Consider the following 17,811-nt stretch of genomic DNA (forward strand, 5'->3'; position numbering starts at 1 on the left):
GCGCTAATGACGACGCGCACGTTGCTACGCGCGCGGCCTCCGTCACGACGCGCGTATCCATGGGCCGCAACGCCGCGCATTTGCTTCGCTGCCATTATAATTATTATTATTCGCGCATAAAATTTTTTTTTAGCAAAAAAACAAATAAATAATTCGCCTGTTGTGCATATCAAGTTGATACGTGGTGAGTGGATGGGGGGGGGGGGGTGAGCGAGCGGAGAGGGAAGGGGGGGATGCAGAATTCATCAGAGAGAGAGAGAAAAGAGCAAAAACGTTCAAAAACGTTCACATGTTTCAGAGACGGCTCGAGTGAAATGCGCTCTGGCGATCGCTGCCAGCGTTGGCAAGCCGCACAACCTCCATCCTGGTTGTCGGTTTCTCCGCCACGGTTTGTTGTTGTTGCACTCTTCTTCTTAGTTCAGAAGCCAATGGTCGCTAATTTAAATCAACGTAATTTATTTTCTCTGCTTCTGCCGGACAACCGGCGCCCAGGCGCCAGTGACGAATAGCGAAGGAATTCCACTAATTACAGCTTCAGCAGCTTTCCATTCTTCATTTTATATGATCTTTTGACTCCCCCGACGTGGTGATTAACTGCGTTTGAAAAGCCAGGAATATATATGTGTGTATATATATATCGGTGCTTTAGCTGTTTAGGCTTAGGCTCGGTCACGTGATGGAGCGACCGTGCGTCCGTGCGCGCGGGACGTTGGACAGTGTGTCGTCTCCGAGATTCATGCGCGGCGGAGAAATATTTTAAATGATTTTAAATGTTGCCCGTCTATGTGTTCAACGGGGGGGGGGGGGGGGTGTGAGGACATTTATTCATAAAAACAAAAATTCCTGACGCTCTGCGGTGCTGCCGAGCCAGTACAATCCTCCGTGGGTCCGGAGTGTGGATCGCACACCAAGGGCACTGCTGTGAGAGAGTGCGGCGTTTGCTAATGAAACCCGTGCTGCTGCTGCTGCAGTATCAGCAGCAGCAGCAGATTGCCGCATGCATGTGTTTTTCTTAAACTTAATTCTTGCAATAAAGCGCCACTACATGATGTCTGGTTACATGTGCTCTACAAGTCATTGATTTAAAAATAACGGACGGGATATACATTAAACAGAACAAGAAGTTAAACGGTCTGTAAATTGAGCACAATTTTGGAAAGTTTGCTTTAACCTGAGTTGTTTTTCTTGTTATTTGTTGTTGCTGTTGTTGTTGTTGCGATTTGTCTTTGGCCACGTTGCTCTGCTTGATTTGATTTGCATGTTTAATGTCGGTGACACAGCTCGCGCTCGCAAACGAGACCCATCCAGGCCTCTTGAGTCCTCGCTTGGATAAGCGAAATAAACTTTCATCACGCAACTGCCGCTGGAGTCACTTCAACTGGGAACTTTATGCACATCATCATCCGGTGTGAAGTTATCTTCGCAGAGGGTTGTCTGTGTGTGTGTCCCCACCGAACCTTCGCTTTTCTCTACCCTCCGCCAGCGTCGCCGCGGCAACGAGATGTTAACTCTAGATTTGAAGCTTTCGTGACTGCAATGATTCATATTCTCAGGTTTTTTCGGTAAAGTCACGTAGGTAAAAACATTAAACGTCGTGAATTTTATTTTTGTTTTGTTTTATTTTACTTTCATTAATTTTAATGTTTTTACCTACGTGACTTTACCGAAAAAACCTGAGATGTTAACTACCTCGCCTGGTATATAGGAGGCCGTTCGTTCGATCCCTACACTGACGCATGCACATTTGGAGTTTGCGTGTCTCTCTCCCCGTGGTCACGTGGATGTTTCTCCGGATCCTCTGGTTTGTTTTTCTCTTTCCCCACATTTAGAATCAACATGCGTTTAGAGTATTTGGCTGCTATACATTTCCGTATAATAAGACATTTCGTACAGCTCAATGGGCCTTACCGGGTAGTTGTTAGTTGTTTTTGTTTCATTTATTTGGTATAGCCCTGTGAGCCATTCGGCTCTTGAATCGGGTGCAACTGCAACAAACAAAAAACTAAAACATGAACAAGAAAACATCTTAAAGTGACTATGCGCAAACAGAAAAATCCAGGAAAAAAACTGCAAAGTCTTCCAGAAAAAAAAGCACCGTACATCATCATCATCCGATGTGGAGGGCACAGATTCGAAAATGACACCGCAAAAAAAGATACATTTGAATTATACACAACAATCAACGCCGTCTACGGACAGACCAATGCCCCAATGCCACTTTGGCGAAAGAGAAAATGCCCTGGCCTCTTGGCTTCTCACCACGTTAAACAAAATAAACCCGAACGTGCGCGCCAAGCACGGAATTGTGCGGCGGCTGCGTTTCACGGGGCAGATGATTCTCATTTTAATCCACACACCGAAACATACTGTAAACGGGTATGAGTGTTACTGTATAATAAATGTCTCTATGGAGAGACAATTGATTGGTGTGAACATTCGAGTCTCCCAAGGCCTCGTCCCGTGGGCCTAATTTCCTGGTCCAGCCTTGGGTTGAAGCAACACTGTTAAAAGGCCGCGTCGTTCCCATGGGGTTGTACACGACTCTGGATTGCTGATGTGGGGTGGTGGGGCGGGGAGTGGGGGGGGTGACGGTATGGGAGGTCGAACTCCCACAACTGTAATCCGTCTCTACCCTCACCTGCGCAGGCCAAACATACCAGGTGCTGTCGTAACCTGAGAACCCAGTCGGGCCCTGCGTGCTTCACTCCACTCGCTGCGAGATGCGCGACCCTGGGGCCGTAATTCTCCTCCGTGGCACCTCGCCCCATGCTCGATGTGCAGCGTCGCAACACCCACTGTTAGCATCTCAGTCAGCTGCCGCCACGCGACTTCCCATTGCTACCTCGGTGGGGCGCAGGATGGGCGCACGTCAATGGCAACTAACCCTCGCCACCACCACCATCACCACCACCACCCGCCAACCAGGTCTCCACCTGCAGCCTTGCCGTGCGCGAGCCGCACTGAAACCGTTTTAGCTTTGGGCAAGGGAGAAAGAAAGGCGGCGACTGGGGCACAGCGACTCTAAGCCTCGCACGAGCTTTATGAAACCCTTTCGGCACCGGAGCAGATGATTGGGTCCTTGTGCAGCCAACAAAGCCAGATGGGCGTTTGCGACAGCCCAGAGTGTAAACGTGGAATGGTGCAATCTATGTTGCATATTAGAGGGGGGGGGGGAGGTGGGAGGGAGAGAAAGGGGGAGGATTATTAGAGATAATTGTCGTGATAAGGAGCATAGAAGAAGGAGCAGCGGAAGGATTGTCCTCTGAGCAGACTTGAGGAGGAGGACCGAGAGCACTGATGCTGTGGACTTTCTCAGTGAAGTCATCCGAATTTGAGAATAATTCTACTCTGCATGCCAGTGGCGCTGCTAAGGCATTGGGGGCCCGAGGCCAACATAATTTTGGGTGCCTCCTCCCCTTCCCCCGCCGCTTTCATTTTACAAAATCCTAGTGAGATGTCAAAAAATATATGAACAATAGGTTATGAATGCAGTGAGGATAAATTAAATATAGCCATAGATATTTAGTGAGATGACAGAAGAGAGATGCGGACACGATAGATGTGAGAGCGAGCTTAATTGGCTTTGTTGTTGATTCGAACTTGAATTTGAGCTGATATTTGACACAACCCCGCTTTCATGAACCGAGAGGCCCCTTGAGCGGCTAGGAGCCCGAGGCGTTTTCCTTGTTTTTGTTTAGTTTCCCAGCGCCGTCACCGCAGCACCAGACAGAGAGCACCAGGCAAAGAGGAGACACGAGGCAAGGCATGGTGGATTATGGGCGCCACGGTGGCTAGGAGATGTTAACGACCTGGCCTGGTATACAGGAGGTCGTGGGTTCGATCTCCACCCTGACGCCTTCATAGTTGGAGTTTGCGTGTCTCTCTCTCTCTCTCTCCCCGTAGTTGCGTGAATTTTTTCTCCGGGTCCTCCGGGGTTTTCCTCCACATTTAGAATCAACATGCGTTGCCAGTATTTGGCTGCAATACATTTCCACATGATAAGCCACTTCGTTGAGCTAACATTTATGGCCAGGTCACTTGTGAAAAATAGCTATGTAGCTCAGTGGGCTTGACCTGGTAAAAAGTAGTTTATAGTTTTAGTTTGGGTAGAGAGCATACAGGGCAAGAGATGCAGCTATATATATGTGTATGTATATACATTTGTTTTACACCGTACGTAACCAACTGTGTTAATCGGAGGTGAGGGAATAAAAAGTTACATAGCCTCGTGCTTCCTCGGATATAATGGCTTCAATGTCACACCTGGGCCGCTCAATACGGGCACCCATATCTATGGGACCCTTTTGCCAGTAGCAAAAATGGTGAAGAGATAAGAATAGGCTTTGCCATTTGCAGATATTATCAGAGCATGTTTGTTTACATGTTTTGACACAAGTTTGCGTGCTTTATGCTGACTTAATGCCTTGCAATAGCTATCTATTTGCTGGTTGAACATCTTAACACCTGTTTTATTGCCAGAACGGGTAAAACCTATTCTTATTCTTTCGTCATTTTTGAAACTGGCAAAAAACATTCCATAGACATAACTGCCCAACCCGAACTATTGATGCATTCATACTTGCATTGCCTTTGTACTATTGTGGTCTGACACTCGTGAGACGAGGCCTTACAGAAGGCTGTCCCTGGTGTAAGCCAATCCCTTTCAAAGGCAATGCATATGTAATGATCAGAGCTTGTTTGTTTGCATATTTCGTCACAAGTATGTGCAGTTAATGCAAACTTTACGTCTTGCAATAGGTATCTATTACGTGTTTTGAGCATCTTAACGCCTGGTAAATACTATTCTTTTTCTTCTTCTTGGTTCTTTCGGTCTTCACCTGAGGACGGCTGCTTGCGTTGTGGCCGAAATGTCGTGAGAATTATTGAATTGTGTTTTATTTTATTATTTTATTATTTCCCTTCTAACGTGACTTTACCGAAAGAACCAAAAAGATGAATCCCTGCAGTCACGAAAGCTTTAAATCGAAACAATTCTTATTCTTAACGGCACACATATCTAACTCTGCGGTTTCACCAACTTCAAAATAGCTTTCTCTTTTATTCTTTGGGTCTTTCGGTAAAGTCACGTAGATAGGTTGAAATGTTATTTGTTATTTTTTTAACCTATCTACGTAACTTTCTCTCTCTCTCTCTCAAAGGCCCGCCCCGCGGTGGATTGTGGGTAGGGGACATTTCACACTCTTTAACTCACCTCGGATAAATCTCTCTCTTCACGGCGGTGGCCGTTGGAGTGGTGTTAAAAGTGTGCGAGAGAGATCGCACCTCCGATGACAGGGTTTGCGAGTGTGCGCTCGCGATGATGAGTCGCTCAGGCCGCGGGGTAAGAATGGGCTCAATCAGGCGAGCAGTCGACGTTAAACCCATTATCAGGAAATCTTGGCTGCGAGACGGACATCTCCTCCAGCAGCAAGCCAGCCAATAGCAGTTGGACGCATCCGCGTTGCTTTGTGTAACCCTTCCAAAGACGCTTAACAAATTGCATGCGTCTCCCAAAGACGGGCGGCTATTGTGGACAGACAGATCCACAGGCGGCAACAAAAACAACAATCAGCCGCCGAAATTAGCGGCCATATGGTGCGGAATGGCGATGCGGTGGACAACGGTTGTGCCATTACAGCAATAACATCCTGGGTTCGAATCCCGATTTAGGCGCTTTTTTGTTCGGAGCTTGTACCCCCACCCCGCCTGTTTTGCATGGGTATCCTTTAGATTCTTCGTTTTACTTCCATAGTAAAAAAGAAAGAACAACAACTCACAATGTCAGTGGTGTTGGTCATTGTCCCGAGACAGGGATCTCCTGAAAAAAAGTATTCGAACTCAGTGTGTTTTTTTTCTGGGTAAATGAGTACTTCTTATACACATATGCGTTTTATATAGCTGTAAGTCTGATCCCAGTCTGGGTGTCTGCCAAAGTGTCGTTCTTCTGCCCCTTCCACCGATTTGTTTATTGTCTCTTCCTCCGTCTATGCACGTGTGTGTTTTTTTTCTTCCTCCAACAATTGCATTCCTTCAATAATGAATGCCTAATGAATAAATAAGGATGTTCGTACATAGCTATTAAATTATTATGAATGCGTTTATTTCAGTAATATTTTGAGCGTGCGTTTTGATACACTGTACCGTTTGATTCACTTTTAAGGCACCGAATCGAGAGAAAATATACAAAATATTTATGTAATAAAATAATAGTTGTTTACTTTATTTTCATCCGACACAGTCACGATTGTGACCCCTCGGGTAAAGGGGCAGCCCAGCAAATACCCGTTCATGCCACTACTGCAGAGGAAGCTCTAGAGGAGCCCTCTCGAGCGTGTTTGGCCTACTCTTCCACCATGGTCATACGACTCAGAAGAGACAGGAATACCCCCATTTTACCACACTGCGCTCAACATCCCGACGAACTCGCCGCGTTGCATCGCTTTATCCTGCTGGGTCGACAAAGACGGAAGGGGGATTGAAGAAAATGTCCCAATGTATACACTTCCACGCCGGGAGATAGAATTAAACCAGTGACCTCTGGTTTGCATTGCCAGTGTGCTGACCATTACGCCATTCCTGATCTTAATATAGATTTTTGTGCGTGTGTGTGTAATGGATCATCTGCGAACGGCTCAATTCTGAGCAGCATTTCGATTCCCGTGATCCATCGTGGCCCACGCGGACTTGAGAGTCGGACCTGGCCTTTACCTCGCGGTGACGTCGCTCCTAATGAGCGAGATGGCGAACGCTCTTCCCCAGCGCCGAGCTGCTGCTGCTGCTGCTAATGGCTGGCTGACAGCCTCTGCGTTCATTTAAACTCAGTCCACGCGCCGACATTTAATGCCGCGGAAAAGATTGCAGCGTTCGCGACAGGCAATTTCTCTCTAGTGTGCCCAGTGGCTGACACGGCGCTGGTTTTGTGTGTGTGGTGCGGTGTGCGTGTGTGTATCTGTGTGTTGGGGAAACGGTGGTGCAGCGGTTAGCGCGCTGCGCTACGAACCTGGCGATCCGAGTTCAATTTCCGCTCACGGCGAACACCAGTGACGATTATCTTGAACCGGTCATGTGCCTCTCCTAGGTCGACTCAGCCTCTAATGAGTACCTGGTGCGGTGTGTAAAAGACATCGTCACTGGGGAGACAAAGGCGGTCGGGCGTGGTGCAGGCCACCCACCCCCTCGTGTGCCGTACCAGCCTGCATAGGTGCTCGCGAACAGCACTTTTCCCAATAGTCTATGAAGGCTACACGGGGAGGGGAGTGGTCTTTCTTTTGTGTGTGGGTGAGCTCTCGTTTCACCCAGCGACGGCTTTAGAGTCGATTTATCAGGGTGCCATAATTTCTGTTGTGCTTTTTGGCTTGTCCCCGGATAATCGCACCTAATGTGCACAGAGTGTAACGTGCTGGGTCTAAATAATCCACGCGCGGCTGACACGGTTCACAATTTTTTTTTGCAAGAAGAAAAAAACCCATCAACACATTCGTCAATCACACTGTGGCCTTAAAAATTGGAACAACGTGTGATAATGGACGTTTCGGACGACGGTCCTTCTCCGTTTATCCGCTATGAAAAAAGGGCCATTGCCCAACACGCAAGCCTATGATGAAATATTTTATTTTCATTCGAAGGCCACACACAGCGTTATCGACGCGAATTTTTTAGTAGTATATTGTGTATGTGCACCACTGCCAATGCAGTCGCAGCGGCAGCGGCAGCGGCAGCGCAGCGGCAGCGGCAGCGGCATTGCCAAATAATTTGTCAAGTTTATTTTGTTCACAGGTGGCCTTGACAATAAATGAGATTACTCTGTACATTGCACAGCCTCCAAAAATCACCGTAGTCAGCAGGGCTCGGTGACCCCCTTCCGTTCCGCGTATTTTTTTCTCGATTCTTTTCATTCCTCATTTTCATTCCAAATGTCGCGATCGGTGCACAGTTGCCAGCCCTGTGTTAGGAGAGGCACGTGGACACGTCGTGGCAAGAGGAAGGAGAATACCCCACGATATCAGAGGTGGGGAACTTGGACGCGTGATTTCCACATACAGGGTGCTTCCAAAAAATGTGTTCACACTTCCGAGAATTTGCAACAAAACCGCGCCAAATTTGCTGCCTCCGGGTTCTGGAGACCACGTGGAGAAGATTCCAGGCACGTGTTGACAATGATGGCGAACAATTGGAACTTCTTTGACTTTTTGAATCTATTAACATCCATTTGTTATCATGTCACAATATATTATCCGTTCTTTTTCCATTCATAACGAGAGTCCCGTTTCAGTGTTTATATGTTTTTTAGCACTCTGTACTTGCCATACACTCGGAAGAGGTAGAGATAGACTTTTTGACTTTTAAACAACTTTTATTGCCGCCCGCAGCAAATGCACTGGAGGCGATTTCAATATGAAACACAGTCACCAGCAAACAAATGAAAATTAACGCTACAAATGGACGCGCTGTGGCGCTAAAAGCACCACGCACAATACAAAAGAAAAGTCACGTGGTTGTGGTGTCATCGCGCAAGCCATGGTGACGAGCGAGCGCTTCAGAAGGTGAACACGAGGGTGCCGTCCACGCTGGTACAAAGAGGGACTTTTCCGGCTCCCCAGCGTTCGAAGAAGACGTGCACATCACCGACATGTGTGTGGTATGCGTGCTCCAGCCGGAGCCGCGCCTTAAGCAGGCCTCTGAAAACTGGAAGCACAGAGCAGCCGTCAGTGTCACCCTCCAGCATCTTTTTGAGGTAGAGAGAGAGGAGGGGAGTGCTACTCGGAATCTGCGTTGTCTTGAGCGATGTGTCATTACGCAGCTGACAAAAACCTGGACTTTTAGTGTCTTACAGGCTCATAGAAGACAGGTTTTTTTTTTCCTTTTGAAGAAAGTGACCTCAACAAAAAAAACATACTAAGAAAGCTGGGACAGGTGGCAACTGTATATAAGTGTCATGTTAAGCGGCGAACGCACTTTTCCATTTGGAACTCACGGTTTGAGTGAGATGAACGGCCCTCAGGGATTGACGTCGTTTGATTTGTCCTAGTGCAGTGTTTCGAAATCTCGCGTGACAACGGTGGTGTTGTTCTCAATCTTCTTTCCGCTTGCTTCGTTTTATTTTTTAAAGTTCGATTTGCTTTTGCAATTTGTTTGGTGGCCCAGGTTACGCTTGCAAACGAGACTCGTCGCGGTCTCAAAGAGAAAAACAAACCTAGACTTTTAAGTTTTCGTGACTGCAAGGATCCATATACTCTTTGTTTTTTTTTCGGTAACGTCACGTAAGATGAAAACAAAACAAAATAAAAATAAAACAACTAAATTAAATCACTGTGATTTTAAATTTTAAATCACAGTGATTATTAAATTTTAAATCGCAGTAATTGAATTTAGTTGTTTAATTTTTATTGTATTTTCTTTTCACCTACGTGACTTTACCGAAAAAACTAAAGAGTATGAAAACAAAACAATCATCGCAGAAGTGCTTCTAAGAGTCGACCTGAGAAAATCTTGATTTGAAGCTTTCGTGACTGCAGGAATGTATACTCTTTGGTTCTTTCAGTGAAGTCACGTAGGTAGAAAATCTAATAAATCACGACGTTTCGGGCGCAACACAAGCGTCCATCATCAGGTGCTTTCCCACAAGCGTCCATCATCAGATGATTTCCCACCTGATGATGGACGCTTGTGTTGCGCCCGAAACGTCGTGATTTATTTTATTTTATACCTTACGTGACTCGATCTGGGAACTTTATCCACACCCCATGCGGTGTGCGGCCCCTCTCTTCGCGGAGGGTTGGCTGTGTGCGTGTGTCCACACCTTCCTTGCGCTTATCTCTACCCTCCGCCAGTGTCGCCGCGGTCCTGTTGTTTGCACCAGAGGCACACGATCCATACGCCTTGACAACATAGACACAGTACTTGCCGTCAATCGAAACAAACAAAAAAAACATCTCGTCATTCTCAAGGCCGGACTAAGCCGAATTATGTCAGGAAATAAACAATAAATGGAACTTAATTGTTTTTGCTTTGTTCGTGTGCAGCTATTGGCGACGAGCTGAGACCGTGAGCGCTTAAGAGCCCGGTTTAATCACTGTTCGAGCTGCCCAGATTGGAAGCCAGTGGTCCCAGCGGCGCTGGCTCTCTGCGCTCTGACACGTTATTAGCCCCCCGCGTCACCCGGCCACCTGCAGGGCCATCTCGATTTAGCGACAAATTGCCAAACAACACATCTGGTCAAAGGTTTCAAAAAAGGAGTGCGTCTCCTTGCTCTAATGAGCAATGAGGTTCTATACTGTTGGCGCTTCTGAGCAATCATCATCACCAGCCGTGGTCAATCCACTGCTGGATGAACGCCTTCCCAAATCCGCCATCCCTTATGATCCTGAGATGCGTTAATGCGCACTGTCGCCTACACATGGGCTGATTTAATTGCTCCATCTCTTCCGTGTATGTCCTCTCCTCAGATGCGTTCCGTTCCTAGATGCCGTGCCAATGGTGTGAGTTTCATATTTAGTTCTGAGCATGGGATGGGGCTATCCATAGGGCGCGTCGCCATTCGTTGCCCACAAAATGGCATTTATTTTACCGACACGCCGAAGCATGATAGGCCAAGTTGACCCCTGACGGGGACCTGACTCTGTGATTGCGAGTCAATGGCTGTGAGCAGGGAGAGTCGATGATATTCCAGTGTCGCAGAGACAGTGAAATACGACACGTGCCATTTCTGTCGCTTTGTAATCGCGTATCCAGCAGTTTATTTTTTCAATGTAAAAAAACACGTGACGGCTTTTCTGGATCTGCGTCAGGAATGAAGAGGTGTGCGTTTTACTGCACAATCAAAAAACGGTCGGAGTGAGGTCCTGCTGCTCAAATGAGCGTCGTAGACATTTGGTGCTCACCTCCTATTTACGGGCGCGCAAGGCCAGTGGCTGAAATTCCACATTACTGTGGCGGGGTAGCGAGTATATCGAAAAAAACAACCACCGTTGGCTTCCCCCCCATGCAATGCTTCATGATGATGAGTCGAACCCCAACCGGGAAATAAAACTCGCAACCTTTCCGATGTCGAGCCAATCGTTGAACCACCTGACCTCCAACACGCGTGTAATACCACCGGCGAGAGAATTATTCAACGTGATATTCACAACACCGTAATGTATGAAAATAGTCAAAGCGTCAGAGACGGGCCCAGCATTTGACCGATGCAGCGTTTATCATTTCACTCACATCCGCATGCAACATAGATTTGCCTGCGCGTGCGTGTGCGCGTGTGTATGTTTGATGTATTGTTTATTTATTAATTTATATTTCAACATGTATTTACTCAGAACACTTCCCCCAGGGAGAGTACCTCTTGAGCGCTGGAGGTGTAGCGGCTGGCTCGGAGCCGCGCGCGCGCGCGCAGACGTGCGCGCATAACAGAGGCTACATCAGAACCACTTGATAATGCAATGTAAATATACCATATGCTCTGCAGAACAACTGATCCTAGATATGGCACGCGGCATTATGTGTGGGGGTGTCAGTGCTTTTCCTGATAAGGCGGTGTTGAAGGCAGGGTGACCGACGTGCACACGCCGAACCTAATGGTGAGCCGGCCACGGGACTCTGTGTGTGTGTGTGTGCTTGACTCAGGTAAATGAATAAAGGCATCCAGCTAGGATGGCTTAGGGCGTTCCCTCAACTTATTCTCAGCATCGTCGATAAGTTTGATCTACGTTTTGGCTGTTGGAGCTCTCTGTCTCCCTCCGTGCCGTGTGGTTTCTCAAAGGCGTCGGCTATCATTCAATGTATCTCTGTCCGTGATATTTACTCGAGAACTTTGTATTAGATACTCCTCCCAGTTGCATCCAGTTGTTCAAACAGCGTATCTACTTAATGCACTACCTTCCCCGGCGTCTTGTGCCTATCATTCTCCGAGTCAAACACATTCATATTCAGTCCCTTGTTTTCTCATTATATATCCAGGAAATCGAAATTGGCTTTTGGAGCGTTTGCCATTTTCACCCTGAATCGTGAGAATTGTAAACATTGTCTACTGAGTTTATTTCATTACTCCCTCGGTGGACGCACTCTTGACGTAGTTCCATTCTTCGGTGGGAATTCTACATTTCTAAGGCAGGGTTGGGGGGGGGGCTAGACTTTCCATCGGACAATCCCCGTTAACTGCCCAAAATATAGCATTAGTTATTTTTTTTATCAACACCCGACGGACACTCGATTTCATGATTTTGCTCCTTCAAAATCATCATCATCAGCAGTAGCAGATTTGCGTTATCTACTGCTGGATGATGATCTCGCCAAGCCATGACCATCCCACATCAATTCACGGTGCAAAACATTCCATCGGGCTCCTGCACCAGGGCCTGATTTCATCGCTCCATCTCCAGCGTGGACATCCACCCTCTCGTGCTGCCCTTCTCTGCGCTGCCACTCTGGTCGTTACGAGTGCTAATGGAATTAATCTGACACGCGCAATCGACACGCTGTCGCGAGCCGCCCTTGTGCTACTGACTGGCTCGTCTCTTCCTACTCCTCTGCGTAAAATGGGAATTTTTTAATTACGCGTGGTTTTCTTTTTTTAAATTGCATGCGCTCGAGAATTGAATTTCTAAACGTCTCGCTGAGAGGTCAGGAGCTTCTGTTTGATTTAGACCTCATACTTGGAGGCAATAACAATAAAGACAATTGATAACGCGTACATGTTTCACAAAGCGGACCCGATGTTCGATCGATAACTCGGAGGCGCGGAGCCAGAGGTCACCGTGCCTCATACGCCAACCTGGACAGGTGAGAGCCTGAACCAGGTGAGAGCTTGGACGGATGAGAGCCTGGATGGGTGAGAGCCTGAACCAGGTGAGAGCCTGAACCAGGTGAGAGCCTGAACCAGGTGAGAGTCTGAACCAGGTGAGAGTCTGAACCAGGTAAGAGTCTGAACCAGGTGAGAGCCTGAACCAGGTGAGAGTCTGAACCAGGTGAGAGTCTGAACCAGGTGAGAGTCTGAACCAGGTGAGAGACTGAACCAGGTGAGAGTCTGAACCAGGTGAGAGCCTGAACCAGGTGAGAGTCTGAACCAGGTGAGAGCCTGAACCAGGTGAGAGTCTGAACCAGGTGAGAGACTGAACCAGGTGAGAGCCTGAACCAGGTGAGAGTCTAAACCAGGTGAGAGTCTGAACCAGGTGAGAGTCTGAACCAGGTGAGAGCCTGAACCAGGTGAGAGCTTGGACGGGTAAGAGCCTGAACCAGGTGAGAGCCTGAACCAGGTGAGAGTCTGGACCAGGTGAGAGTCTGAACCAGGTGAGAGACTGAACCAGGTGAGAGTCTGAACCAGGTGAGAGCCTGAACCAGGTGAGAGTCTGAACCAGGTGAGAGCCTGAACCAGGTGAGAGTCTGAACCAGGTGAGAGACTGAACCAGGTGAGAGCCTGAACCAGGTGAGAGTCTGAACCAGGTGAGAGTCTGAACCAGGTGAGAGCCTGAACCAGGTGAGAGCTTGGACGGGTAAGAGCCTGAACCAGGTGAGAGCCTGAACCAGGTGAGAGTCTGGACCAGGTGAGAGTCTGAACCAGGTGAGAGACTGAACCAGGTGAGAGTCTGAACCAGGTGAGAGCCTGAACCAGGTGAGAGTCTGAACCAGGTGAGAGCCTGAACCAGGTGAGAGCTTGGACGGGTAAGAGCCTAGACCAGGTGAGAGCCTGAACCAGGTGAGAGTCTGAACCAGGTGAGAGCCTGAACCAGGTGAGAGCTTGGACGGGTAAGAGCCTGAACCAGGTGAGAGCCTGAACCAGGTGAGAGTCTGAACCAGGTGAGAGTCTGAACCAGGTGAGAGACTGAACCAGGTGAGAGTCTGAACCAGGTGAGAGCCTGAACCAGGTGAGAGTCTGAACCAGGTGAGAGCCTGAACCAGGTGAGAGCTTGGACGGGTAAGAGCCTAGACCAGGTGAGAGCCTGAACCAGGTGAGAGTCTGAACCAGGTGAGAGTGTGAACCAGGTGAGAGACTGAACCAGGTGAGAGTCTGAACCAAGTGAGAGCCTGAACCAGGTGAGAGTCTGAACCAGGTGAGAGCCTGAACCAGGTGAGGGCTTGGACGGGTAAGAGCCTAGACCAGGTGAGAGCCTGAACCAGGTGAGAGCCACAACCAGATGAGGGCCTGCACAGGCGAGGGATGTCTCTATTTGTATGCGTGTATGTTGAACTTCTTTCGCACCGTACGTAGCCAACCGTGCTAATCGGAGGTGCGGGTGGAAGGGCAACAAGGAGGCACTTCCGTCGGAAGTGGCGTGAACGAACAATTGCAGGGCTGCACATTGACCTCTTGTATTGGGTGCATGAGGCAACGGAATGGATATTTTAAAAAAATACTCTCCGGGGTAGAAGCTAACGCAGCTGCATGGGGAATGTATACCGCCCTCCAAACCTGTGTGCGTTTACAATTAGGCGGGAGCACCTCTTTCGGGCGCCGCAATGTCAAACGCGGGCTCTTGGTTCGCAGAGGCCAACAATGCTGGCAGGAACTGGAAACGGAAAGAAAGGGTGATATTTTACATAGAGAGAGAAAACACAAATAAAACTTTAACAACAACAACAACAAAGGGCACCGAGCTCATTCGAGATGGCTCAACCTTTTTGGTGTGTGGTTGCCCCTAGCACCACTCCCACCCACCACCACAACCACCCCCCACCACACCCTGACCCCCCCCCCCCCCACTCAACCCGTTTGCAGCTCCCCTGGGTATTTTTCCCGTGGAAAAGTCAGAGCCGCCTGCTGCAAACTGGCTGACATTTCCCTGCTTCACAGCGTCACATAGAGGGCTTCTGGGCGACTGACCCTCGCTAGGTGTGCCCCCCGATCCATCATACCGCCCCGCAATGAATAAGTCATGATCGCGTTAATCAAGTCATCCCCGGCCCCTCTGTCTGCTGGCCGCTATGCATCGCCTTCTTTTTTGCCTTATTTATATGAACACGTTTAGTTTTATACTGCATCTTCCTCACCGCCCAAGCGGCTATGCAGCAGAGTGAGGGAGGCTCGCGCTAGGAAGGTTGTGAGTTCTCATCCCGGTTGATCTTGAATCCCCAGGATTTGGTGATCATTGATTAGACCAAAAAATTGCACAACTCTTTTGGGGAAGTCGGCAGCAATGGTTATGTTATGGATAGACTTTTCGGCCGCCATAGGAATGTGGAATTTCTAACACTGGCTCAGGACTGTGAACTTGAGATAAGCACCACCTCAATGCTCATGTGAGCAAGAAGTCGGTTGATTTTGAATTAGAAACATATTATATTTTTCCGGGCTTGCTGGGGGTTGCAAATATTTTTCGAGAAGGTATGTCTAGAATCAGATGATGTGTTGAGAAGAGACCAAGAAGATGCAATGAGGAGGACTATAGAGACCCATAGAGTCACAAAGAACCATATACCCACAAAGAGATCCCATAAACTCCCACATAGACCCACAGACTCACAAAGAGAACCATAGAATCCGACATGGAGCCACAGACTCACATATAGATCCATAGACTCACACAGAGACCCACAGATAAGAGAGGCTATGGAGATCCCAGAAATTCCCACGTAGATCCACAAACTCACGAAGAGAACCATAGACTCCCACATGAAGCCACAGACTCACATAGATATTCATAGACTCACACAAAAACCCACAGATAAGAGAGGCTATGGAGATCCCAGAAATTCCCACGTAGACCCAGAGACTCACAAAGAGAACCATAAACTCCCACATGGAGCCACAGACTCACATATAGATCCATAGACTCACACAGAGACCCACAGACTTGAGGGTCTATGGAGATCCCACTGGTGAAAGGCAGGAGGAGAGCAGCCGAGGGTGAGATGCGTTCCACGTTGCGTTGTTTGGCTTGCATCCGCTATTATCGATGTCTCTGTGCGGGCACATTACCGTTGGTCTCTCCACGCGCCGTCTCTATTCTCAAAGGCGCAGGCGATCGCGGCCTTCCTTCCATTTATCTCTGTTCACGACATTTACACAAGAACTTTGCATCAGACACTCCTCCCACTCGCATCCAATTGTTCAAATTGACTTTGGGTGGGAAATCTGATGTGTTCCCCGGCTTGTTGAAAACCTATCATTGCCTGAATCAAAACACATTCATATTCGGTCTCTTGATTTCTCATTGCATGTCCAGGAAATCTCACTTGCTTGTTCTCAAATTATAATGATGCATTTTTGTTGTTGCTGTACCTGCTGCCCTCCGTGCGGGTACGGCTTGTGTTCAGTTCACTTTGGTTGACGCGCACGTGCGAGTATTAGCAACGCATCGAACATGGCCATTCATTTATTTATTATTTCCAAAGTACTGAGATCTGTCACGGCGCAAATACCCAATTCTGGCAGGCTTCTGAAGAGAGAGAGAGGGAAAAAACCCGATTTGGCGGTAAGCACTCGTGGTTAAACGTTCGCTGCTGCTTCGTGCGAACATGACAATTTCTAAAATAATGACTGTTTCCAAAGAAATAGCAGTGACATTCTGCTGGTACGCCACATGAGCTTCTCCGCTTATTGACTTTGCTGGTCTGACAGGCCCCTTTTATCTTACACAGCCATTAGCAGCAGCCGCAGCAGCGGTGCTGTATCGGTGCCACGTTAATTTTTAAGTTCAAAAGACATGGAGAACGAGGAAAAGGAAAGGAGGGGGTGGGGGTGGTGGTGGAACGGAGGGGGGTTGGGACATAAAAAAAGTCGTTACACGATCCGTCATAAAATCCCCATCGGGAACTGATATGCTATTTAAATGCAATTGTGCGGCTCGGCTCTGTAATTACTCTGCGGCTGGGTGGCTCGCGGATACGGGAGCGCGAGCGGGGTTCCGGCCTTCTCGACGCTCCCAGAGGGTGGGGGGGGGGGACCCCGGCTTGGCGTGCAAGTGCGGTGGCGACGCTTCTTAAGCGTGGCCGGGCGACTCAACATTCGGGTCACCCCGCCGAGACGTCGCGCGGATTTCGGGGAACCCCGGCACGCGACGATGGAACCAAAACCAAAAGGCGCCGAGGGCAGAGGCTCACCACTACGGCGACGAGTCGGTTGGTAACCACCCCCTCTACTCACCGTGAGTAGCCTGCGCCCGGTTGTGCATGCCACGCTGCGTGGTGGGAGGTGTTTGGACAGCGCCGCCAATGTACGGGCAGATTTGAACTCGTGACAAATGGTGTGCGAGAAAGAAATTCATAATAAAAAAAAGAATTCCGTAAAAATCTAAGCCGTTGTCAATCCAATTCTGGGTTGTGGGCCTCCCACATGCCGCGTTAGTAATGGGATTGAGTGGACTGTGTACTCGTCGGTTTCTAGTTAGTAAAATACACGTGCTAGCACAAATAGTAGGCCCAGTCCACAGTTCGGTAGGTTGTCAATAGTTGTGAACATTTAATGCACATTTCTAGTTCGGTAAAACTCCAAAGTACGGGGCGAATTTCGCGGATGTCATCTGTAGTCTAACCAATAACCGCCGGGAACCATTCGCAGCGGGGCTGCGTCTTGGTCCCGTGGTCACAAGTTCTGGTTCCACTGCTGGTTTTGGACGACCCCGATTGCGCACCTTGGTGCCACATGTTCATCCGTGACGGGGCACACTCCGCTCTTGATGCAACTCCCGAGGTACCACCCCTCCCCTACAAGCCCCTTCCTCGCTCACCCTTCCACGACACTTACGTGTCTCCCGCAAAAACCCTCGTGCTTAATGATCCCTGCTGCGCCACGGGGCCAAACGTGTAAGCGCAGCTGCCCATAAACAAGCGTGCCGCTTATCTGTTGGGGCGTAATCCCAGCAGCGGCTGATTTGAGGCTGCCCT

The sequence above is a fragment of the Lampetra fluviatilis genome, chromosome 19 (genome assembly GCF_964198595.1).
Source record: "Lampetra fluviatilis chromosome 19, kcLamFluv1.1, whole genome shotgun sequence".
NCBI lineage: Eukaryota > Metazoa > Chordata > Hyperoartia > Petromyzontiformes > Petromyzontidae > Lampetra > Lampetra fluviatilis.